Source organism: Argiope bruennichi, chromosome 6, assembly GCF_947563725.1.
Source record: "Argiope bruennichi chromosome 6, qqArgBrue1.1, whole genome shotgun sequence".
NCBI lineage: Eukaryota > Metazoa > Arthropoda > Arachnida > Araneae > Araneidae > Argiope > Argiope bruennichi.
The window spans coordinates 2,533,334-2,560,427 of record NC_079156.1 but is presented as its reverse complement, the minus strand read 5'-3'; positions in this window follow the sequence as shown (position 1 = coordinate 2,560,427).

The window sequence follows — 27,094 nt, the reverse complement described above, 5'->3', positions numbered from 1 at the left end:
TCCCGCACATGCGCTGAATCTATTAATATTCTTAGCATTGTGCTTTTAAAACCAGATTTACACAATACTTAAAACTTATTGCCGAGTCGTAATGAGAATCTTTGATCCTTCAGAAGCTCTCGAGGTACGAGTCTTGGTGGCTAGATCGGCAGGGTGCGTCATTGTATTTTGCTGGTCTTCTGTTCGAATCTCGAGATCGACAAGTAATTTATAATTTTTCTTTTTTTTAAATAATTTTTATCTTTATTTCTCCATTATTCATAGAGTTACTATGAATCATTCCAAATCATATATTTCAAAACAATATTATAAATTTAAAATATTTCTATATTTTATCGGAATTTTAAGAGTCAAAATCCCGCACATGCGCAGAATCTATTAATATTCTTAGCATTGTGCTTTTAAAATCAGATTTACACAATAATTAAAACTTATTGCCGAGCCGTAATGAGAATCTTTGACCCTTCAGAAGCTCACGAGGTACGAGTCTTGGTGGCTAGATCGGCAGGGTGTGTCATTGTATTTTGCTGGTCTTCTGTTCGAATCTCGAGATCGACAAATAATTTATAATTTTTCTTTTTTTAAAATAAATTTTATCTTTATTTCTCCATTATTCAAAGAGTTACTATGAATCATTCCAAATCATATATTTCAAAACAATATTATAAATTTAAAATATTTCTATATTTTATCGGAATTTTAAGAGTCAAGTTCCCGCACATGCGCTGAATCTATTAATATTCTTAGCATTGTGCTTTTAAAACCAGATTTACACAATACTTAAAACTTATTGACGAGTCCTAATGAGAATCTTTGACCCTTCAGAAGCTCTCGAGGTCCGAGTCTTGGTTGCTAGATCGGCAGGGTGTGTCATTGTATTTTGCTGGTCTTCTGTTCGAATATCGAGATCGACAAATAATTTATAATTTTTCTTTTTTTTTAAATAAATTTTATCTTTATTTCTCCATTATTCATAGAGTTACTATGAATCATTCCAAATCATATATTTCAAAACAATATTATAAATTTAAAATATTTCTATATTTTATAGGAATTTTAAAAGTTCGCGCACATGCGCAGAATCAATTAATATTCTTAGCATTGTGCTTTTAAAACCAGATTTACACAATACTTAAAACTTATTGTCGAGTCGTAATGAGAATCTTTGACACTTCAGAAGATGTCGAGGTAGGAGTCTTGGTGGCTAGATCGGCAGGGTGTGTCATTGTATTTTGCTGGTCTTCTGTTCGAATCTCGAGATCGACAAATAATTTATAATTTTTCTTTTTTAAAAATAATTTTTATCTTTATTTCTCCATTATTCATAGAGTTACTATGAATCATTCCAAATCATATATTTCAAAACAATATTATAAATTTAAAATATTTCTATATTTTATCGGAATTTTAAGAGTCAAGTTCGCGCACATGCGCAGAATCAATTAATATTCTTAGCATTGTGCTTTTAAAACCAGATTTACACAATACTTAAAACTTATTGCCGAGTCGTAATAAGAATCTTTGACACTTCAGAAGCTCTCGAGGTACGAGTCTTGGTGGCTAGATCGGCAGGGTGTCTCATTGTATTTTGCTGGTCTTCTGTTCGAATATCGAGATCGACAAATAATTTATAATTTTACTTTTTTTTAAATAAATTTTATCTTTATTTCTCCATTATTCAAAGAGTTACTATGAATCATTCCAAATCATATATTTCAAAACAATATTATAAATTTAAAATATTTCTATATTTTATCGGAATTTTAAGAGTCAAGTTCCCGCACATGCGCTGAATCTATTAATATTCTTAGCATTGTGCTTTTAAAACCAGATTTACACAGTACTTAAAACTTATTGCCGAGTCGTAATAAGAATCTTTGACCCTTCAGCAGCTCTCGAGTTACGAGTCTTGGTGGCTAGATCGGCAGGGTGTGTCATTGTATTTTGCTGGTCTTCTGTTCGAATCTCGAGATCGACAAATAATTTATAATTTTTCTTTTTTTAAAATAATTTTTATCTTTATTTCTCCATTATTCATAGAGTTACTATAAATCATTCCAAATCATATATTTCAAAACAATATTATAAATTTAAAATATTTCTATATTTTATCGGAATTTTAAGAGTCAAGTTCCCGCACATGCGCTGAATCTATTAATATTCTTAGCATTGTGCTTTTAAAACCAGATTTACACAATACTTAAAACTTATTGCCGAGTCGTAATGAGAATCTTTGACACTTCAGAAGCTCTCGAGGTACGAGTCTTGGTGGCTAGATCGGCAGGGTGTGTCATTGTATTTTGCTGGTCTTCTGTTCGAATCCCGAGATCGACAAATAATTTATAATTTTTCTTTTTTTTAAATAAATTTTATCTTTATTTCTCCATTATTCATAGAGTTACTATGAATCATTCCAAATCATATATTTCAAAACAATATTATAAATTTAATATATTTCTATATTTTATTGGAATTTTAAGAGTCAAGTTCCCGCACATGCGCAGAATCTATTAATATTCTTAGCATTGCGCTTTTAAAACCAGATTTACACAATACTTAAAACTTATTGCCGAGTCGTAATGAGAAACTTTGACCCTTCAGAAGCTCTCGAGGTACGAGTCTTGGTGGCTAGATCGGCAGGGTGTGTCATTGTATTTTGCTGGTCTTCTGTTCGAATCTCGAAATCGACAAATAATTTATAATTTTTCGTTTTTTTAAATAAATTTTATCTTTATTTCTCTATTATTCATAGAGTTACTATGAATCATTCCAAATCATATATTTCAAAACAATATTATAAATTTAAAATATTTCTATATTTTATCGGAATTTTAAGAGTCAAAATCCCGCACATGCGCAGAATCTATTAATATACTTAGCATTGTGCTTTTAAAACCATATTTACACAATACTTAAAACTTATTGCCGAGTCGTAATAAGAATCTTTGACCCTTCAGCAGCTCTCGAGGTACGAGTCTGGGTGGCTAGATCGGCAGGGTGTGTCATTGTATTTTGCTGGTCTTCTGTTCGAATCTCGAGATCGACAAATAATTTATAATTTTTCTTTTTTTAAAATAATTTTTATCTTTATTTCTCCATTATTCATAGAGTTACTATGAATCATTCCAAATCATATATTTCAAAACAATATTATAAATTTAAAATATTTCTATATATTATCGGAATTTTAAGAGTCAAGTTCCCGCACATGCGCAGAATCTATTAATATTCTTAGCATTGTGCTTTTAAAACCAGATTTACACAATACTTAAAACTTATTGACGAGTCGTAATGAGAATCTTTGACCCTTCAGAAGCTCTCGAGGTACGAGTCTTGGTGGCTAGATCGGCAGGGTGTGTCATTGTATTTTGCTGGTCTTCTGTTCGAATCTCGAGATCGACAAATAATTTATAATTTTTCTTTTTTTAAAATAATTTTATCTTTATTTCTCCATTATTCATAGAGTTACTATGAATCATTCCAAATCATATATTTCAAAACAATATTATAAATTTAATATATTTCTATATTTTATTGGAATTTTAAGAGTCAAGTTCCCGCACATGCGCAGAATCTATTAATATTCTTAGCATTGCGCTTTTAAAACCAGATTTACACAATACTTAAAACTTATTGCCGAGTCGTAATGAGAAACTTTGACCCTTCAGAAGCTCTCGAGGTACGAGTCTTGGTGGCTAGATCGGCAGGGTGTGTCATTGTATTTTGCTGCTCTTCTGTTCGAATCTCGAAATCGACAAATAATTTATAATTTTTCGTTTTTTTAAATAATTTTTATCTTTATTTCTCTATTATTCATAGAGTTACTATGAATCATTCCAAATCATATATTTCAAAACAATATTATAAATTTAAAATATTTCTATATTTTATCGGAATTTTAAGAGTCAAAATCCCGCACATGCGCAGAATCTATTAATATTCTTAGCATTGTGCTTTTAAAACCATATTTACACAATACTTAAAACTTATTGCCGAGTCGTAATAACAATCTTTGACCCTTCAGCAGCTCTCGAGTTACGAGTCTTGGTGGCTAGATCGGCAGGGTGTGTCATTGTATTTTGCTGGTCTTCTGTTCGAATCTCGAGATCGACAAATAATTTATAATTTTTCTTTTTTTAAAATAATTTTTATCTTTATTTCTCCATTATTCATAGAGTTACTATGAATCATTCCAAATCATATATTTCAAAACAATATTATAAATTTAAAATATTTCTATATTTTATCGGAATTTTATGAGTCAAGTTCCCGCACATGCGCTGAATCTATTAATATTCTTAGCATTGTGCTTTTAAAACCAGATTTACACAATACTTAAAACTTATTGACGAGTCGTAATGAGAATCTTTGACCTTCAGAAGCTCTCGAGGTCCGAGTCTTGGTGGCTAGAATATTAATTGATTCGCGCACATGCGCAGAATCAATTAATATTCTTAGCATTGTGCTTTTAAAACCAGATTTACACAATACTTAAAACTTATTGCCGAGTCGTAATGAGAATCTTTGACACTTCAGAAGATGTCGAGGTAGGAGTCTTGGTGGCTAGATCGGCAGGGTGTGTCATTGTATTTTGCTGGTCTTCTGTTCGAATCTCGAGATCGACAAATAATTTATAATTTTTCTTTTTTAAAAATAATTTTTATCTTTATTTCTCCATTATTCATAGAGTTACTATGAATCATTCCAAATCATATATTTCAAAACAATATTATAAATTTAAAATATTTCTATATTTTATCGGAATTTTAAGAGTCAAGTTCGCGCACATGCGCAGAATCAATTAATATTCTTAGCATTGTGCTTTTAAAACCAGATTTACACAATACTTAAAACTTATTGCCGAGTCGTAATAAGAATCTTTGACACTTCAGAAGCTCTCGAGGTACGAGTCTTGGTGGCTAGATCGGCAGGGTGTCTCATTGTATTTTGCTGGTCTTCTGTTCGAATATCGAGATCGACAAATAATTTATAATTTTTCTTTTTTTTAAATAAATTTTATCTTTATTTCTCCATTATTCAAAGAGTTACTATGAATCATTCCAAATCATATATTTCAAAACAATATTATAAATTTAAAATATTTCTATATTTTATCGGAATTTTAAGAGTCAAGTTCCCGCACATGCGCTGAATCTATTAATATTCTTAGCATTGTGCTTTTAAAACCAGATTTACACAGTACTTAAAACTTATTGCCGAGTCGTAATAAGAATCTTTGACCCTTCAGCAGCTCTCGAGGTACGAGTCTTGGTGGCTAGATCGGCAGGGTGTGTCATTGTATTTTGCTGGTCTTCTGTTCGAATCTCGAGATCGACAAATAATTTATAATTTTTCTTTTTTTAAAATAATTTTTATCTTTATTTCTCCATTATTCATAGAGTTACTATAAATCATTCCAAATCATATATTTCAAAACAATATTATAAATTTAAAATATTTCTATATTTTATCGGAATTTTAAGAGTCAAGTTCCCGCACATGCGCTGAATCTATTAATATTCTTAGCATTGTGCTTTTAAAACCAGATTTACACAATACTTAAAACTTATTGCCGAGTCGTAATGAGAATCTTTGACACTTCAGAAGCTCTCGAGGTACGAGTCTTGGTGGCTAGATCGGCAGGGTGTGTCATTGTATTTTGCTGGTCTTCTGTTCGAATCCCGAGATCGACAAATAATTTATAATTTTTCTTTTTTTTAAATAAATTTTATCTTTATTTCTCCATTATTCATAGAGTTACTATGAATCATTCCAAATCATATATTTCAAAACAATATTATAAATTTAATATATTTCTATATTTTATTGGAATTTTAAGAGTCAAGTTCCCGCACATGCGCAGAATCTATTAATATTCTTAGCATTGCGCTTTTAAAACCAGATTTACACAATACTTAAAACTTATTGCCGAGTCGTAATGAGAAACTTTGACCCTTCAGAAGCTCTCGAGGTACGAGTCTTGGTGGCTAGATCGGCAGGGTGTGTCATTGTATTTTGCTGGTCTTCTGTTCGAATCTCGAAATCGACAAATAATTTATAATTTTTCGTTTTTTTAAATAAATTTTATCTTTATTTCTCTATTATTCATAGAGTTACTATGAATCATTCCAAATCATATATTTCAAAACAATATTATAAATTTAAAATATTTCTATATTTTATCGGAATTTTAAGAGTCAAAATCCCGCACATGCGCAGAATCTATTAATATACTTAGCATTGTGCTTTTAAAACCATATTTACACAATACTTAAAACTTATTGCCGAGTCGTAATAAGAATCTTTGACCCTTCAGCAGCTCTCGAGGTACGAGTCTGGGTGGCTAGATCGGCAGGGTGTGTCATTGTATTTTGCTGGTCTTCTGTTCGAATCTCGAGATCGACAAATAATTTATAATTTTTCTTTTTTTAAAATAATTTTTATCTTTATTTCTCCATTATTCATAGAGTTACTATGAATCATTCCAAATCATATATTTCAAAACAATATTATAAATTTAAAATATTTCTATATTTTATCGGAATTTTAAGAGTCAAGTTCCCGCACATGCGCAGAATCTATTAATATTCTTAGCATTGTGCTTTTAAAACCAGATTTACACAATACTTAAAACTTATTGACGAGTCGTAATGAGAATCTTTGACCCTTCAGAAGCTCTCGAGGTACGAGTCTTGGTGGCTAGATCGGCAGGGTGTGTCATTGTATTTTGCTGGTCTTCTGTTCGAATCTCGAGATCGACAAATAATTTATAATTTTTCTTTTTTTAAAATAATTTTATCTTTATTTCTCCATTATTCATAGAGTTACTATGAATCATTCCAAATCATATATTTCAAAACAATATTATAAATTTAATATATTTCTATATTTTATTGGAATTTTAAGAGTCAAGTTCCCGCACATGCGCAGAATCTATTAATATTCTTAGCATTGCGCTTTTAAAACCAGATTTACACAATACTTAAAACTTATTGCCGAGTCGTAATGAGAAACTTTGACCCTTCAGAAGCTCTCGAGGTACGAGTCTTGGTGGCTAGATCGGCAGGGTGTGTCATTGTATTTTGCTGCTCTTCTGTTCGAATCTCGAAATCGACAAATAATTTATAATTTTTCGTTTTTTTAAATAATTTTTATCTTTATTTCTCTATTATTCATAGAGTTACTATGAATCATTCCAAATCATATATTTCAAAACAATATTATAAATTTAAAATATTTCTATATTTTATCGGAATTTTAAGAGTCAAAATCCCGCACATGCGCAGAATCTATTAATATTCTTAGCATTGTGCTTTTAAAACCATATTTACACAATACTTAAAACTTATTGCCGAGTCGTAATAAGAATCTTTGACCCTTCAGCAGCTCTCGAGTTACGAGTCTTGGTGGCTAGATCGGCAGGGTGTGTCATTGTATTTTGCTGGTCTTCTGTTCGAATCTCGAGATCGACAAATAATTTATAATTTTTCTTTTTTTAAAATAATTTTTATCTTTATTTCTCCATTATTCATAGAGTTACTATGAATCATTCCAAATCATATATTTCAAAACAATATTATAAATTTAAAATATTTCTATATTTTATCGGAATTTTATGAGTCAAGTTCCCGCACATGCGCTGAATCTATTAATATACTTAGCATTGTGCTTTTAAAACCATATTTACACAATACTTAAAACTTATTGACGAGTCGTAATAAGAATCTTTGACCCTTCAGCAGCTCTCGAGGTACGAGTCTGGGTGGCTAGATCGGCAGGGTGTGTCATTGTATTTTGCTGGTCTTCTGTTCGAATCTCGAGATCGACAAATAATTTATAATTTTTCGTTTTTTTAAATAATTTTTATCTTTATTTCTCTATTATTCATAGAGTTACTATGAATCATTCCAAATCATATATTTCAAAACAATATTATAAATTTAAAATATTTCTATATTTTATCGGAATTTTAAGAGTCAAAATCCCGCACATGCGCAGAATCTATTAATATTCTTAGCATTGTGCTTTTAAAACCATATTTACACAATACTTAAAACTTATTGCCGAGTCGTAATAAGAATCTTTGACCCTTCAGCAGCTCTCGAGTTACGAGTCTTGGTGGCTAGATCGGCAGGGTGTGTCATTGTATTTTGCTGGTCTTCTGTTCGAATCTCGAGATCGACAAATAATTTATAATTTTTCTTTTTTTAAAATAATTTTTATCTTTATTTCTCCATTATTCATAGAGTTACTATGAATCATTCCAAATCATATATTTCAAAACAATATTATAAATTTAAAATATTTCTATATTTTATCGGAATTTTATGAGTCAAGTTCCCGCACATGCGCTGAATCTATTAATATACTTAGCATTGTGCTTTTAAAACCATATTTACACAATACTTAAAACTTATTGCCGAGTCGTAATAAGAATCTTTGACCCTTCAGCAGCTCTCGAGGTACGAGTCTGGGTGGCTAGATCGGCAGGGTGTGTCATTGTATTTTGCTGGTCTTCTGTTCGAATCTCGAGATCGACAAATAATTTATAATTTTTCTTTTTTTAAAATAATTTTTATCTTTATTTCTCCATTATTCATAGAGTTACTATGAATCATTCCAAATCATATATTTCAAAACAATATTATAAATTTAAAATATTTCTATATTTTATCGGAATTTTAAGAGTCAAGTTCCCGCACATGCGCAGAATCTATTAATATTCTTAGCATTGTGCTTTTAAAACCAGATTTACACAATACTCAAAACTTATTGACGAGTCGTAATGAGAATCTTTGACCCTTCAGAAGCTCTCGAGGTACGAGTCTTGGTGGCTAGATCGGCAGGGTGTGTCATTGTATTTTGCTGGTCTTCTGTTCGAATCTCGAGATCGACAAATAATTTATAATTTTTCTTTTTTTAAAATAATTTTATCTTTATTTCTCCATTATTCATAGAGTTACTATGAATCATTCCAAATCATATATTTCAAAACAATATTATAAATTTAATATATTTCTATATTTTATTGGAATTTTAAGAGTCAAGTTCCCGCACATGCGCAGAATCTATTAATATTCTTAGCATTGCGCTTTTAAAACCAGATTTACACAATACTTAAAACTTATTGCCGAGTCGTAATGAGAAACTTTGACCCTTCAGAAGCTCTCGAGGTACGAGTCTTGGTGGCTAGATCGGCAGGGTGTGTCATTGTATTTTGCTGCTCTTCTGTTCGAATCTCGAAATCGACAAATAATTTATAATTTTTCGTTTTTTTAAATAATTTTTATCTTTATTTCTCTATTATTCATAGAGTTACTATGAATCATTCCAAATCATATATTTCAAAACAATATTATAAATTTAAAATATTTCTATATTTTATCGGAATTTTAAGAGTCAAAATCCCGCACATGCGCAGAATCTATTAATATTCTTAGCATTGTGCTTTTAAAACCATATTTACACAATACTTAAAACTTATTGCCGAGTCGTAATAAGAATCTTTGACCCTTCAGCAGCTCTCGAGTTACGAGTCTTGGTGGCTAGATCGGCAGGGTGTGTCATTGTATTTTGCTGGTCTTCTGTTCGAATCTCGAGATCGACAAATAATTTATAATTTTTCTTTTTTTAAAATAATTTTTATCTTTATTTCTCCATTATTCATAGAGTTACTATGAATCATTCCAAATCATATATTTCAAAACAATATTATAAATTTAAAATATTTCTATATTTTATCGGAATTTTATGAGTCAAGTTCCCGCACATGCGCTGAATCTATTAATATTCTTAGCATTGTGCTTTTAAAACCAGATTTACACAATACTTAAAACTTATTGACGAGTCGTAATGAGAATCTTTGACCCTTCAGAAGCTCTCGAGGTCCGAGTCTTGGTGGCTAGATCGGCAGGGTGTGTCATTGTATTTTGCTGGTCTTCTGTTCGAATCTCGAGATCGACAAATAATTTATAATTTTTCTTTTTTTTAAATAAATTTTATCTTTATTTCTCTATTATTCATAGAGTTACTATGAATCATTTAAAATCATATATTTCAAAACAATATTATAAATTTAAAATATTTCTATATTTTATCGGAATTTTAAGAGTCAAAATCCCGCACATGCGCAGAATCTATTAATATTCTTAGCATTGTGCTTTTAAAACCAGATTTACACAATACTTAAAACTTATTGCCGAGTCGTAATAAGAATCTTTGACCCTTCAGCAGCTCTCGATTTACGAGTCTTGGTGGCTAGTTCGGAAGGGTGTGTCATTGTATTTTGCTGGTCTTCAGTTCGAATCTCGAGATCGACAAATAATTTATAATTTTTCTTTTTTTTAAATACATTTTATCTTTATTTCTCTATTATTCATAGAGTTACTATGAATCATTCCAAATCATACATTTCAAAACAATATTATAAATTTAATATATTTCTATATTTTATCGGAATTTTAAGAGTCAAGTTCCCGCACATGCGCAGAATCTATTAATATTCTTAGCATTGCGCTTTTAAAACCAGATTTACACAATACTTAAAAATTATTGCCGAGTCATAATGAGAATCTTTGACCCTTCAGAAGCTCTCGAGGTACGAGTCTTGGTGGCTAGATCGGCAGGGTGTGTCATTGTATTTTGCTGGTCTTCTGTTCGAATCTCGAGATCGACAAATAATTTATAATTTTTCTTTTTTTAAAATAATTTTTATCTTTATTTCACCATTATTCATAGAGTTACTATGAATCATTCCAAATCATATATTTCAAAACAATATTATAAATTTAAAATATTTCTATATTTTATCGGAATTTTAAGAGTCAAGTTCCCGCACATGCGCTGAATCTATTAATATTCTTAGCATTGTGCTTTTAAAACCAGATTTACACAATACTTAAAACTTATTGCCGAGTCGTAATGAGAATCTTTGACCCTTCAGAAGCTCACGAGATACGAGTCTTGGTGGCTAGATCGGCAGGGTGTGTCATTGTATTTTGCTGGTCTTCTGTTCGAATCTCGAGATCGACAAATAATTTATAATTTTTCTTTTTTTTTAAATAAATTTTATCTTTATTTCCCCATTATTCAAAGAGTTACTATGAATCATTCCAAATCATATATTTCAAAACAATATTATAAATTTAAAATATTTCTATATTTTATCGGAATTTTAAGAGTGAATCCCGCACATGCGCAGAATCTATTAATATTCTTAGCATTGTGCTTTTAAAATCAGATTTACACAATACTTAAAACTTATTGCCGAGTCGTAATGATAATCTTTGACCCTTCAGAAGCTCACGACGTACGAGTCTTGGTGGCTAGATCGGCAGGGTGTGTCATTGTATTTTGCTGGTCTTCTGTCCGAATCTCGAGATCGACAAATAATTTATAATTTTTCTTTTCTTTAAATAAATTTTATCTTTATTTCCCCATTATTCAAAGAGTTACTATGAATCATTCCAAATCATATATTTCAAAACAATATTATAAATTTAAAATATTTCTATATTTTATCGGAATTTTAAGAGTCAAGTTCCCGCACATGCGCTGAATCTATTAATATTCTTAGCATTGTGCTTTTAAAACCAGATTTACACAATACTTAAAACCTATTGACGAGTCGTAATGAGAATCTTTGACCCTTCAGAAGCTCTCGAGGTCCGAGTCTTGGTTGCTAGATCGGCAGGGTGTGTCATTGAATTTTGCTGGTCTTCAGTTCGAATCTCGAGATCGACAAATAATTTATAATTTTTCTTTTTTTTAAATAAATTTTATCTTTATTTCTCTATTATTCATAGAGTTACTATGAATCATTCCAAATCATATATTTCAAAACAATATTATAAATCTAATATATTTCTATATTTTATCGGAATTTTAAGAGTCAAGTTCCCGCACATGCGCAGAATCAATTAATATTCTTAGCATTGTGCTTTTAAAACCAGATTTACACAATACTTAAAACTTATTGCCGAGTCGTAATAAGATTCTTTGACACTTCAGAAGCTCTCGCGGTACGAGTCTTGGTGGCTAGATCGGCAGGGTGTGTCATTGTATTTTGCTGGTCTTCTGTTCGAATCTCGAGATCGACAAATAATTTATAATTTTTCTTTTTTTTAAATAAATTTTATCTTTAGTTCTCCATTATTCATAGAGTTACTATGAATCATTCCAAATTATATATTTCAAAACAATATTATAAATTTAAAAAATTTCTATATTTTATCGGAATTTTAAGAGTCAAGTTCCCGCACATGCACTGAATCTATTAATATTCTTAGCATTGTGCTTTTAAAACCAGATTTACACAATACTTAAAACTTATTGACGAGTCGTAATGAGAATCTTTGACACTTCAGAAGCTCTCGCGGTACGAGTCTTGGTGGCTAGATCGGCAGGGTGTGTCATTTTATTTTGCTGGTCTTCTGTTCGAATCTCGAGATCGACAAATAATTTATAATTTTTCTTTTTTTTAAATAAATTTTATCTTTATTTCTCCATTATTCAAAGAGTTACTATGAATCATTCCAAATCATATATTTCAAAACAATATTATAAATTTAATATATTTCTATATTTTATTGGAATTTTAAGAGTCAAGTTCCCGCACATGCGCAGAATCTATTAATATTCTTAGCTTTGCGCTTTTAAAACCAGATTTACACAATACTTAAAACTTATTGCCGAGTCGTAATGAGAAACTTTGACCCTTCAGAAGCTCTCGAGGTACGAGACTTGGTGGCTACATCGGCAGGGTGTGTCATTGTATTTTGCTGGTCTTCTGTTCGAATCTCGAAATCGACAAATAATTTATAATTTTTCGTTTTTTTAAATAAATTTTATCTTTATTTCTCTATTATTCATAGAGTTACTATGAATCATTCCAAATCATATATTTCAAAACAATATTATAAATTTAAAATATTTCTATATTTTATCGGAATTTTAAGAGTCAAAATCCCGCACATGCGCAGAATCTATTAATATTCTTAGCATTGTGCTTTTAAAACCAGATTTACACAATACTTAAAACTTATTGCCGAGTCGTAATAAGAATCTTTGACCCTTCAGCAGCTCTCGATTTACGAGTCTTGGTGGCTAGATCGGAAGGGTGTGTCGTTGTATTTTGCTGGTCTTCTGTTCGAATCTCGAGATCGACAAATAATTTATAATTTTTCTTTTTTTTAAATAACTTTTATCTTTATTTCTCCATTATTCATAGAGTTACTATGAATCATTCCAAATCATATGTTTCAAAACAATATTATAAATTTATAATATTTCTATATTTTATTGGAATTTTAAGAGTCAAGTTCGCGCACATGCGCAGAATCAATTAATATTCTTAGCATTGTGCTATTAAAACCAGATTTACACAATACTTAAAACTTATTGCCGAGTCGTAATGAGAATCTTTGACCCTTCAGCAGCTCACGAGGTACGAGTCTTTGTGGCTAGATCGGCAGGGTGTGTCATTGTATTTTGCTGGTCTTCTGTTCGAATCTCGAGATCGACAAATAATTTATAATTTTTCTTTTTTTTTAAATAGATTTTATCTTTATTTCTCCATTATTCATAGAGTTACTAGGAATCATTCCAAATCATATATTTCAAAACAATATTATAAATTTAAAATATTTCTATATTTTATCGGAATTTTAAGAGTCAAAATCCCGCACATGCGCAGAATCTATTAATATTCTTAGCATTGTGCTTTTAAAACCATATTTACACAATACTTAAAACTTATTGCCGAGTCGTAATAAGAATCTTTGACCCTTCAGCAGCTCTCGAGGTACGAGTCTTGGTGGCTATATCGGAAGGGTGTGTCGTTGTATTTTGCTGGTCTTCTGTTCGAATCTCGAGATCGACAAATAATTTATAATTTTTCTTTTTTTTAAATAATTTTTATCTTTATTTCTCCATTATTCATAGAGTTACTATGAATCATTCCAAATCATATATTTCAAAACAATATTATAAATTTATAATATTTCTATATTTTATCGGAATTTTAAGAGTCAAGTTCGCGCACATGCGCAGAATCAATTAATATTCTTAGCATTGTGCTTTTAAAACCAGATTTACACAATACTTAAAACTTATTGCCGAGTCGTAATGAGAATCTTTGACCCTTCAGAAGCTCTCGAGGTACGAGACTTGGTGGCTAGATCGGCAGGGTGTGTCGTTGTATTTTGCTGGTCTTCTGTTCGAATCTCGAGATCGACAAATAATTTATAATTTTTCTTTTTTTTAAATAATTTTTATCTTTATTTCTCCATTATTCATAGAGTTACTATGAATCATTCCAAATCAAATATTTCAAAACAATATTATAAATTTAAAATATTTCTATATTTTATCGGAATTTTAAGAGTCAAGTTCCCGCACATGCGCAGAATCTATTAATATTCTTAGCATTGCGCTTTTAAAACCAGATTTACACAATACTTAAAACTTATTGCCGAGTCGTAATAAGAATCTTTGACCCTTCAGCAGCTCTCGATTTACGAGTCTTGGTGGCAAGATCGGAAGGGTGTGTCGTTGTATTTTGCTGGTCTTCTGTTCGAATCTCGAGATCGACAAATAATTTATAATTTTTCTTTTTTTTAAATAATTTTTATCTTTATTTCTCCATTATTCATAGAGTTACTATGAATCATTCCAAATCATATATTTCAAAACAATATTATAAATTTATAATATTTCTATATTTTATTGGAATTTTAAGAGTCAAGTTCGCGCACATGCGCAGAATCAATTAATATTCTTAGCATTGTGCTATTAAAACCAGATTTACACAATACTTAAAACTTATTGCCGAGTCGTAATGAGAATCTTTGACCCTTCAGCAGCTCACGAGGTACGAGTCTTGGTGGCTAGATCGGCAGGGTGTGTCATTGTATTTTGCTGGTCTTCTGTTCGAATCTCGAGATCGACAAATAATTTATAATTTTTCTTTTTTTTAAATAAATTTTATCTTTATTTCCCCATTATTCAAAGAGTTACTATGAATCATTCCAAATCATATATTTCAAAACAATATTATAAATTTAAAATATTTCTATATTTTATCGGAATTTTAAGAGTCAAGTTCCCGCACATGCGCTGAATCTATTAATATTCTTAGCATTGTGCTATTAAAACCAGATTTACACAATACTTAAAACTTATTGCCGAGTCGTAATGAGAATCTTTGACCCTTCAGCAGCTCACGAGGTACGAGTCTTTGTGGCTAGATCGGCAGGGTGTGTCATTGTATTTTGCTGGTCTTCTGTTCGAATCTCGAGATCGACAAATAATTTATAATTTTTCTTTTTTTTTAAATAGATTTTATCTTTATTTCTCCATTATTCATAGAGTTACTAGGAATCATTCCAAATCATATATTTCAAAACAATATTATAAATTTAAAATATTTCTATATTTTATCGGAATTTTAAGAGTCAAAATCCCGCACATGCGCAGAATCTATTAATATTCTTAGCATTGTGCTTTTAAAACCATATTTACACAATACTTAAAACTTATTGCCGAGTCGTAATAAGAATCTTTGACCCTTCAGCAGCTCTCGAGGTACGAGTCTTGGTGGCTAGATCGGAAGGGTGTGTCGTTGTATTTTGCTGGTCTTCTGTTCGAATCTCGAGATCGACAAATAATTTATAATTTTTCTTTTTTTTAAATAATTTTTATCTTTATTTCTCCATTATTCATAGAGTTACTATGAATCATTCCAAATCATATATTTCAAAACAATATTATAAATTTATAATATTTCTATATTTTATCGGAATTTTAAGAGTCAAGTTCGCGCACATGCGCAGAATCAATTAATATTCTTAGCATTGTGCTTTTAAAACCAGATTTACACAATACTTAAAACTTATTGCCGAGTCGTAATGAGAATCTTTGACCCTTCAGAAGCTCTCGAGGTACGAGACTTGGTGGCTAGATCGGCAGGGTGTGTCGTTGTATTTTGCTGGTCTTCTGTTCGAATCTCGAGATCGACAAATAATTTATAATTTTTCTTTTTTTTAAATAATTTTTATCTTTATTTCTCCATTATTCATAGAGTTACTATGAATCATTCCAAATCATATATTTCAAAACAATATTATAAATTTAAAATATTTCTATATTTTATCGGAATTTTAAGAGTCAAAATCCCGCACATGCACAGAATCTATTAATATTCTTAGCATTGTGCTTTTAAAACCATATTTACACAATAATTAAAACTTATTGCCGAGTCGTAATAAGAATCTTTGACCCTTCAGCAGCTCTCGAGGTGCGAGTCTTGGTGGCTAGATCGGAAGGGTGTGTCGTTGTATTTTGCTGGTCTTCTGTTCGAATCTCGAGATCGACAAATAATTTATAATTTTTCTTTTTTTTAAATAATTTTTATCTTTATTTCTCCATTATTCATAGAGTTACTATGAATCATTCCAAATCAAATATTTCAAAACAATATTATAAATTTAAAATATTTCTATATTTTATCGGAATTTTAAGAGTCAAGTTCCCGCACATGCGCAGAATCTATTAATATTCTTAGCATTGCGCTTTTAAAACCAGATTTACCCAATACTTAAAACTTATTGCCGAGTCGTAATGAGAATCTTTGAGCCTTCAGAAGCTCTCGAGGTACGAGTCTTGGTGGCTAGATCGGCAGGGTGTGTCATTGTATTTTGCTGGTCTTCTGTTCGAATCTCGAGATCGACAAATAATTTATAATTATTCTTTTTTTTAAATAAATTTTATCTTTATTTCTCCATTATTCATAGAGTTACTAGGAATCATTCCAAATCATATATTTCAAAACAATATTATAAATTTAAAATATTTCTATATTTTATCGGAATTTTAAGAGTCAAAATCCCGCACATGCGCAGAATCTATTAATATTCTTAGCATTGTGCTTTTAAAACCATATTTACACAATACTTAAAACTTATTGCCGAGTCGTAATAAGAATCTTTGACCCTTCAGCAGCTCTCGAATTACGAGTCTTGGTGGCTAGATCAGAAGGGTGTGTCGTTTTATTTTGCTGGTCTTCTGTTCGAATCTCGAGATCGACAAATAATTTATAATTTTTCTTTTTTTTAAATAATTTTTATCTTTATTTCTCCATTATTCATAGAGTTACTATGAATCATTCCAAATCATATATTTCAAAACAATATTATAAATTTATAATATTTCTATATTTTATCGGAATTTTAAGAGTCAAGTTCGCGCACATGCGCAGAATCAATTAATATTCTTAGCATTGTGCTTTTAAAACCAGATTTACACAATACTTAAAACTTATTGCCGAGTCGTAATGAGAATCTTTGACCCTTCAGAAGCTCTCGAGGTACGAGACTTGGTGGCTAGATCGGCAGGGTGTGTCATTGTATTTTGCTGGTCTTCTGTTCGAATCTCGAAATCGACAAATAATTTATAATTTTTCGTTTTTTTAAATAAATTTTATCTTTATTTCTCTATTATTCATAGAGTTACTATGAATCATTCCAAATCATATATTTCAAAACAATATTATAAATTTAAAATATTTCTATATTTTATCGGAATTTTAAGAGTCAAAATCCCGCACATGCGCAGAATCTATTAATATTCTTAGCATTGTGCTTTTAAAACCAGATTTACACAATACTTAAAACTTATTGCCGAGTCGTAATAAGAATCTTTGACCCTTCAGCAGCTCTCGATTTACGAGTCTTGGTGGCTAGATCGGAAGGGTGTGTCGTTGTATTTTGCTGGTCTTCTGTTCGAATCTCGAGATCGACAAATAATTTATAATTTTTCTTTTTTTTAAATAATTTTTATCTTTATTTCTCCATTATTCATAGAGTTACTATGAATCATTCCAAATCATATATTTCAAAACAATATTATAAATTTATAATATTTCTATATTTTATTGGAATTTTAAGAGTCAAGTTCGCGCACATGCGCAGAATCAATTAATATTCTTAGCATTGTGCTATTAAAACCAGATTTACACAATACTTAAAACTTATTGCCGAGTCGTAATGAGAATCTTTGACCCTTCAGCAGCTCACGAGGTACGAGTCTTGGTGGCTAGATCGGCAGGGTGTGTCATTGTATTTTGCTGGTCTTCTGTTCGAATCTCGAGATCGACAAATAATTTATAATTTTTCTTTTTTTTTAAATAAATTTTATCTTTATTTCTCCATTATTTATAGAGTTACTATGAATCATTCCAAATCATATATTTCAAAACAATATTATAAATTTAAAATATTTCTATATTTTATCGGAATTTTAAGAGTCAAGTTCCCGCACATGCGCTGAATCTATTAATATTCTTAGCATTGTGCTTTTAAAACCAGATTTACACAATACTTAAAACTTATTGACGAGTCGTAATGAGAATCTTTGACCCTTCAGAAGCTCTCGAGGTCCGAGTCTTGGTTGCTAGATCGGCAGGGTGTGTCATTGTATTTTGCTGGTCTTCAGTTCGAATCTCGAGATCGACAAATAATTTATAATTTTTCTTTTTTTTTAATAAATTTTATCTTTATTTCTCTATTATTCATAGAGTTACTATGAATCATTCCAAATCATATAATTCAAAACAATATTATAAATCTAATATATTTCTATATTTTATCGGAATTTTAAGAGTCAAGTTCCCGCACATTTGCAGAATCTATTAATATTCTTAGCATTGCTCTTTTAAAACCAGATTTACCCAATACTTAAAACTTATTGCCGATTCGTAATGAGAATCTTTGACCCTTCAGAAGCTCTCGAGGTACGAGTCTTGGTGGCTAGATCGGCAGGGTGTGTCATTGTATTTTGCTGGTCTTCTGTTCGAATCTCGAGATCGACAAATAATTTATAATTTTTCTTTTTTTTTAAATAGATTTTATCTTTATTTCTCCATTATTCATAGAGTTACTAGGAATCATTCCAAATCATATATTTCAAAACAATATTATAAATTTAAAATATTTCTATATTTTATCGGAATTTTAAGAGTCAAAATCCCGCACATGCACAGAATCTATTAATATTCTTAGCATTGTGCTTTTAAAACCATATTTACACAATAATTAAAACTTATTGCCGAGTCGTAATAAGAATCTTTGACCCTTCAGCAGCTCTCGAGGTGCGAGTCTTGGTGGCTAGATCGGAAGGGTGTGTCGTTGTATTTTGCTGGTCTTCTGTTCGAATCTCGAGATCGACAAATAATTTATAATTTTTCTTTTTTTTAAATAATTTTTATCTTTATTTCTCCATTATTCATAGAGTTACTATGAATCATTCCAAATCAAATATTTCAAAACAATATTATAAATTTAAAATATTTCTATATTTTATCGGAATTTTAAGAGTCAAGTTCCCGCACATGCGCAGAATCTATTAATATTCTTAGCATTGCGCTTTTAAAACCAGATTTACCCAATACTTAAAACTTATTGCCGAGTCGTAATGAGAATCTTTGAGCCTTCAGAAGCTCTCGAGGTACGAGTCTTGGTGGCTAGATCGGCAGGGTGTGTCATTGTATTTTGCTGGTCTTCTGTTCGAATCTCGAGATCGACAAATAATTTATAATTATTCTTTTTTTTAAATAAATTTTATCTTTATTTCTCCATTATTCATAGAGTTACTAGGAATCATTCCAAATCATATATTTCAAAACAATATTATAAATTTAAAATATTTCTATATTTTATCGGAATTTTAAGAGTCAAAATCCCGCACATGCGCAGAATCAATTAATATTCTTAGCATTGTGCTTTTAAAACCAGATTTACACAATACTTAAAACTTATTGCCGAGTCGTAATGAGAATCTTTGACCCTTCAGAAGCTCTTGAGGTACGAGACTTGGTGGCTAGATCGGCAGGGTGTGTCATTGTATTTTGCTGGTCTTCTGTTCGAATCTCGAAATCGACAAATAATTTATAATTTTTCGTTTTTTTAAATAAATTTTATCTTTATTTCTCTATTATTCATAGAGTTACTATGAATCATTCCAAATCATATATTTCAAAACAATATTATAAATTTAAAATATTTCTATATTTTATCGGAATTTTAAGAGTCAAAATCCCGCACATGCGCAGAATCTATTAATATTCTTAGCATTGTGCTTTTAAAACCAGATTTACACAATACTTAAAACTTATTGCCGAGTCGTAATAAGAATCTTTGACCCTTCAGCAGCTCTCGATTTACGAGTCTTGGTGGCTAGATCGGAAGGTTGTGTCGTTGTATTTTGCTGGTCTTCTGTTCGAATCTCGAGATCGACAAATAATTTATAATTTTTCTTTTTTTTAAATAATTTTTATCTTTATTTCTCCATTATTCATAGAGTTACTATGAATCATTCCAAATCATATATTTCAAAACAATATTATAAATTTATAATATTTCTATATTTTATTGGAATTTTAAGAGTCAAGTTCGCGCACATGCGCAGAATCAATTAATATTCTTAGCATTGTGCTATTAAAACCAGATTTACACAATACTTAAAACTTATTGCCGAGTCGTAATGAGAATCTTTGACCCTTCAGCAGCTCACGAGGTACGAGTCTTGGTGGCTAGATCGGCAGGGTGTGTCATTGTATTTTGCTGGTCTTCTGTTCGAATCTCGAGATCGACAAATAATTTATAATTTTTCTTTTTTTTAAATAAATTTTATCTTTATTTCTCTATTATTCATAGAGTTACTATGAATCATTCCAAATCATATATTTCAAAACAATATTATAAATTTAAAATATTTCTATATTTTATCGGAATTTTAAGAGTCAAAATCCCGCACATGCGCAGAATCTATTAATATTCTTAGCATTGTGCTTTTAAAACCAGATTTACACAATACTTAAAACTTATTGCCGAGTCGTAATAAGAATCTTTGACCCTTCAGCAGCTCTCGATTTACGAGTCTTGGTGGCTAGTTCGGAAGGGTGTGTCGTTGTATTTTGCTGGTCTTCTGTTCGAATCTCGAGATCGACAAATAATTTATAATTTTTCTTTTTTTTAAATAATTTTTATCTTTATTTCTCCATTATTCATAGAGTTACTATGAATCATTCCAAATCATATATTTCAAAACAATATTATAAATTTATAATATTTCTATATTTTATTGGAATTTTAAGAGTCAAGTTCGCGCACATGCGCAGAATCAATTAATATTCTTAGCATTGTGCTATTAAAACCAGATTTACACAATACTTAAAACTTATTGCCGAGTCGTAATGAGAATCTTTGACCCTTCAGCAGCTCACGAGGTGCGAGTCTTGGTGGCTAGATCGGAAGGGTGTGTCGTTGTATTTTGCTGGTCTTCTGTTCGAATCTCGAGATCGACAAATAATTTATAATTTTTCTTTTTTTTTAAATAATTTTTATCTTTATTTCTCCATTATTCATAGAGTTACTATGAATCATTCCAAATCAAATATTTCAAAACAATATTATAAATTTAAAATATTTCTATATTTTATCGGAATTTTAAGAGTCAAGTTCCCGCACATGCGCAGAATCTATTAATATTCTTAGCATTGCGCTTTTAAAACCAGATTTACCCAATACTTAAAACTTATTGCCGAGTCGTAATGAGAATCTTTGAGCCTTCAGAAGCTCTCGAGGTACGAGTCTTGGTGGCTAGATCGGCAGGGTGTGTCATTGTATTTTGCTGGTCTTCTGTTCGAATCTCGAGATCGACAAATAATTTATAATTATTCTTTTTTTTAAATAAATTTTATCTTTATTTCTCCATTATTCATAGAGTTACTAGGAATCATTCCAAATCATATATTTCAAAACAATATTATAAATTTAAAATATTTCTATATTTTATCGGAATTTTAAGAGTCAAAATCCCGCACATGCGCAGAATCTATTAATATTCTTAGCATTGTGCTTTTAAAACCATATTTACACAATACTTAAAACTTATTGCCGAGTCGTAATAAGAATCTTTGACCCTTCAGCAGCTCTCGAATTACGAGTCTTGGTGGCTAGATCAGAAGGGTGTGTCGTTGTATTTTGCTGGTCTTCTGTTCGAATCTCGAGATCGACAAATAATTTATAATTTTTCTTTTTTTTAAATAATTTTTATCTTTATTTCTCCATTATTCAAAGAGTTACTATGAATCATTCCAAATCATATATTTCAAAACAATATTATAAATTTATAATATTTCTATATTTTATCGGAATTTTAAGAGTCAAGTTCGCGCACATGCGCAGAATCAATTAATATTCTTAGCATTGTGCTTTTAAAACCAGATTTACACAATACTTAAAACTTATTGCCGAGTCGTAATGAGAATCTTTGACCCTTCAGAAGCTCTCGAGGTACGAGACTTGGTGGCTAGATCGGCAGGGTGTGTCATTGTATTTTGCTGGTCTTCTGTTCGAATCTCGAAATCGACAAATAATTTATAATTTTTCGTTTTTTTAAATAAATTTTATCTTTATTTCTCTATTATTCATAGAGTTACTATGAATCATTCCAAATCATATATTTCAAAACAATATTATAAATTTAAAATATTTCTATATTTTATCGGAATTTTAAGAGTCAAAATCCCGCACATGCGCAGAATCTATTAATATTCTTAGCATTGTGCTTTTAAAACCAGATTTACACAATACTTAAAACTTATTGCCGAGTCGTAATAAGAATCTTTGACCCTTCAGCAGCTCTCGATTTACGAGTCTTGGTGGCTAGATCGGAAGGGTGTGTCGTTGTATTTTGCTGGTCTTCTGTTCGAATCTCGAGATCGACAAATAATTTATAATTTTTCTTTTTTTTAAATAATTTTTATCTTTATTTCTCCATTATTCATAGAGTTACTATGAATCATTCCAAATCATATATTTCAAAACAATATTATAAATTTATAATATTTCTATATTTTATTGGAATTTTAAGAGTCAAGTTCCCGCACATGCGCTGAATCTATTAATATTCTTAGCATTGTGCTTTTAAAACCAGATTTACACAATACTTAAAACTTATTGACGAGTCGTAATGAGAATCTTTGACCCTTCAGAAGCTCTCGAGGTCCGAGTCTTGGTTGCTAGATCGGCAGGGTGTGTCATTGTATTTTGCTGGTCTTCAGTTCGAATCTCGAGATCGACAAATAATTTATAATTTTTCTTTTTTTTTAAATAGATTTTATCTTTATTTCTCCATTATTCATAGAGTTACTAGGAATCATTCCAAATCATATATTTCAAAACAATATTATAAATTTAAAATATTTCTATATTTTATCGGAATTTTAAGAGTCAAAATCCCGCACATGCACAGAATCTATTAATATTCTTAGCATTGTGCTTTTAAAACCATATTTACACAATAATTAAAACTTATTGCCGAGTCGTAATAAGAATCTTTGACCCTTCAGCAGCTCTCGAGGTGCGAGTCTTGGTGGCTAGATCGGAAGGGTGTGTCGTTGTATTTTGCTGGTCTTCTGTTCGAATCTCGAGATCGACAAATAATTTATAATTTTTCTTTTTTTTAAATAATTTTTATCTTTATTTCTCCATTATTCATAGAGTTACTATGAATCATTCCAAATCAAATATTTCAAAACAATATTATAAATTTAAAATATTTCTATATTTTATCGGAATTTTAAGAGTCAAGTTCCCGCACATGCGCAGAATCTATTAATATTCTTAGCATTGCGCTTTTAAAACCAGATTTACCCAATACTTAAAACTTATTGCCGAGTCGTAATGAGAATCTTTGAGCCTTCAGAAGCTCTCGAGGTACGAGTCTTGGTGGCTAGATCGGCAGGGTGTGTCATTGTATTTTGCTGGTCTTCTGTTCGAATCTCGAGATCGACAAATAATTTATAATTATTCTTTTTTTTAAATAAATTTTATCTTTATTTCTCCATTATTCATAGAGTTACTAGGAATCATTCCAAATCATATATTTCAAAACAATATTATAAATTTAAAATATTTCTATATTTTATCGGAATTTTAAGAGTCAAAATCCCGCACATGCGCAGAATCTATTAATATTCTTAGCATTGTGCTTTTAAAACCATATTTACACAATACTTAAAACTTATTGCCGAGTCGTAATAAGAATCTTTGACCCTTCAGCAGCTCTCGAATTACGAGTCTTGGTGGCTAGATCAGAAGGGTGTGTCGTTGTATTTTGCTGGTCTTCTGTTCGAATCTCGAGATCGACAAATAATTTATAATTTTTCTTTTTTTTAAATAATTTTTATCTTTATTTCTCCATTATTCATAGAGTTACTATGAATCATTCCAAATCATATATTTCAAAACAATATTATAAATTTATAATATTTCTATATTTTATCGGAATTTTAAGAGTCAAGTTCGCGCACATGCGCAGAATCAATTAATATTCTTAGCATTGTGCTTTTAAAACCAGATTTACACAATACTTAAAACTTATTGCCGAGTCGTAATGAGAATCTTTGACCCTTCAGAAGCTCTCGAGGTACGAGACTTGGTGGCTAGATCGGCAGGGTGTGTCATTGTATTTTGCTGGTCTTCTGTTCGAATCTCGAAATCGACAAATAATTTATAATTTTTCGTTTTTTTAAATAAATTTTATCTTTATTTCTCTATTATTCATAGAGTTACTATGAATCATTCCAAATCATATATTTCAAAACAATATTATAAATTTAAAATATTTCTATATTTTATCGGAATTTTAAGAGTCAAAATCCCGCACATGCGCAGAATCTATTAATATTCTTAGCATTGTGCTTTTAAAACCAGATTTACACAATACTTAAAACTTATTGCCGAGTCGTAATAAGAATCTTTGACCCTTCAGCAGCTCTCGATTTACGAGTCTTGGTGGCTAGATCGGAAGGGTGTGTCGTTGTATTTTGCTGGTCTTCTGTTCGAATCTCGAGATCGACAAATAATTTATAATTTTTCTTTTTTTTAAATAATTTTTATCTTTATTTCTCCATTATTCATAGAGTTACTATGAATCATTCCAAATCATATATTTCAAAACAATATTATAAATTTATAATATTTCTATATTTTATTGGAATTTTAAGAGTCAAGTTCGCGCACATGCGCAGAATCAATTAATATTCTTAGCATTGTGCTATTAAAACCAGATTTACACAATACTTAAAACTTATTGCCGAGTCGTAATGAGAATCTTTGACCCTTCAGCAGCTCACGAGGTACGAGTCTTGGTGGCTAGATCGGCAGGGTGTGTCATTGTATTTTGCTGGTCTTCTGTTCGAATCTCGAGATCGACAAATAATTTATAATTTTTCTTTTTTTTAAATAAATTTTATCTTTATTTCTCTATTATTCATAGAGTTACTATGAATCATTCCAAATCATATATTTCAAAACAATATTATAAATTTAAAATATTTCTATATTTTATCGGAATTTTAAGAGTCAAAATCCCGCACATGCGCAGAATCTATTAATATTCTTAGCATTGTGCTTTTAAAACCAGATTTACACAATACTTAAAACTTATTGCCGAGTCGTAATAAGAATCTTTGACCCTTCAGCAGCTCTCGATTTACGAGTCTTGGTGGCTAGTTCGGAAGGGTGTGTCGTTGTATTTTGCTGGTCTTCTGTTCGAATCTCGAGATCGACAAATAATTTATAATTTTTCTTTTTTTTAAATAATTTTTATCTTTATTTCTCCATTATTCATAGAGTTACTATGAATCATTCCAAATCATATATTTCAAAACAATATTATAAATTTATAATATTTCTATATTTTATTGGAATTTTAAGAGTCAAGTTCGCGCACATGCGCAGAATCAATTAATATTCTTAGCATTGTGCTATTAAAACCAGATTTACACAATACTTAAAACTTATTGCCGAGTCGTAATGAGAATCTTTGACCCTTCAGCAGCTCACGAGGTGCGAGTCTTGGTGGCTAGATCGGAAGGGTGTGTCGTTGTATTTTGCTGGTCTTCTGTTCGAATCTCGAGATCGACAAATAATTTATAATTTTTCTTTTTTTTTAAATAATTTTTATCTTTATTTCTCCATTATTCATAGAGTTACTATGAATCATTCCAAATCAAATATTTCAAAACAATATTATAAATTTAAAATATTTCTATATTTTATCGGAATTTTAAGAGTCAAGTTCCCGCACATGCGCAGAATCTATTAATATTCTTAGCATTGCGCTTTTAAAACCAGATTTACCCAATACTTAAAACTTATTGCCGAGTCGTAATGAGAATCTTTGAGCCTTCAGAAGCTCTCGAGGTACGAGTCTTGGTGGCTAGATCGGCAGGGTGTGTCATTGTATTTTGCTGGTCTTCTGTTCGAATCTCGAGATCGACAAATAATTTATAATTATTCTTTTTTTTAAATAAATTTTATCTTTATTTCTCCATTATTCATAGAGTTACTAGGAATCATTCCAAATCATATATTTCAAAACAATATTATAAATTTAAAATATTTCTATATTTTATCGGAATTTTAAGAGTCAAAATCCCGCACATGCGCAGAATCTATTAATATTCTTAGCATTGTGCTTTTAAAACCATATTTACACAATACTTAAAACTTATTGCCGAGTCGTAATAAGAATCTTTGACCCTTCAGCAGCTCTCGAATTACGAGTCTTGGTGGCTAGATCAGAAGGGTGTGTCGTTGTATTTTGCTGGTCTTCTGTTCGAATCTCGAGATCGACAAATAATTTATAATTTTTCTTTTTTTTAAATAATTTTTATCTTTATTTCTCCATTATTCATAGAGTTACTATGAATCATTCCAAATCATATATTTCAAAACAATATTATAAATTTATAATATTTCTATATTTTATCGGAATTTTAAGAGTCAAGTTCGCGCACATGCGCAGAATCAATTAATATTCTTAGCATTGTGCTTTTAAAACCAGATTTACACAATACTTAAAACTTATTGCCGAGTCGTAATGAGAATCTTTGACCCTTCAGAAGCTCTCGAGGTACGAGACTTGGTGGCTAGATCGGCAGGGTGTGTCATTGTATTTTGCTGGTCTTCTGTTCGAATCTCGAAATCGACAAATAATTTATAATTTTTCGTTTTTTTAAATAAATTTT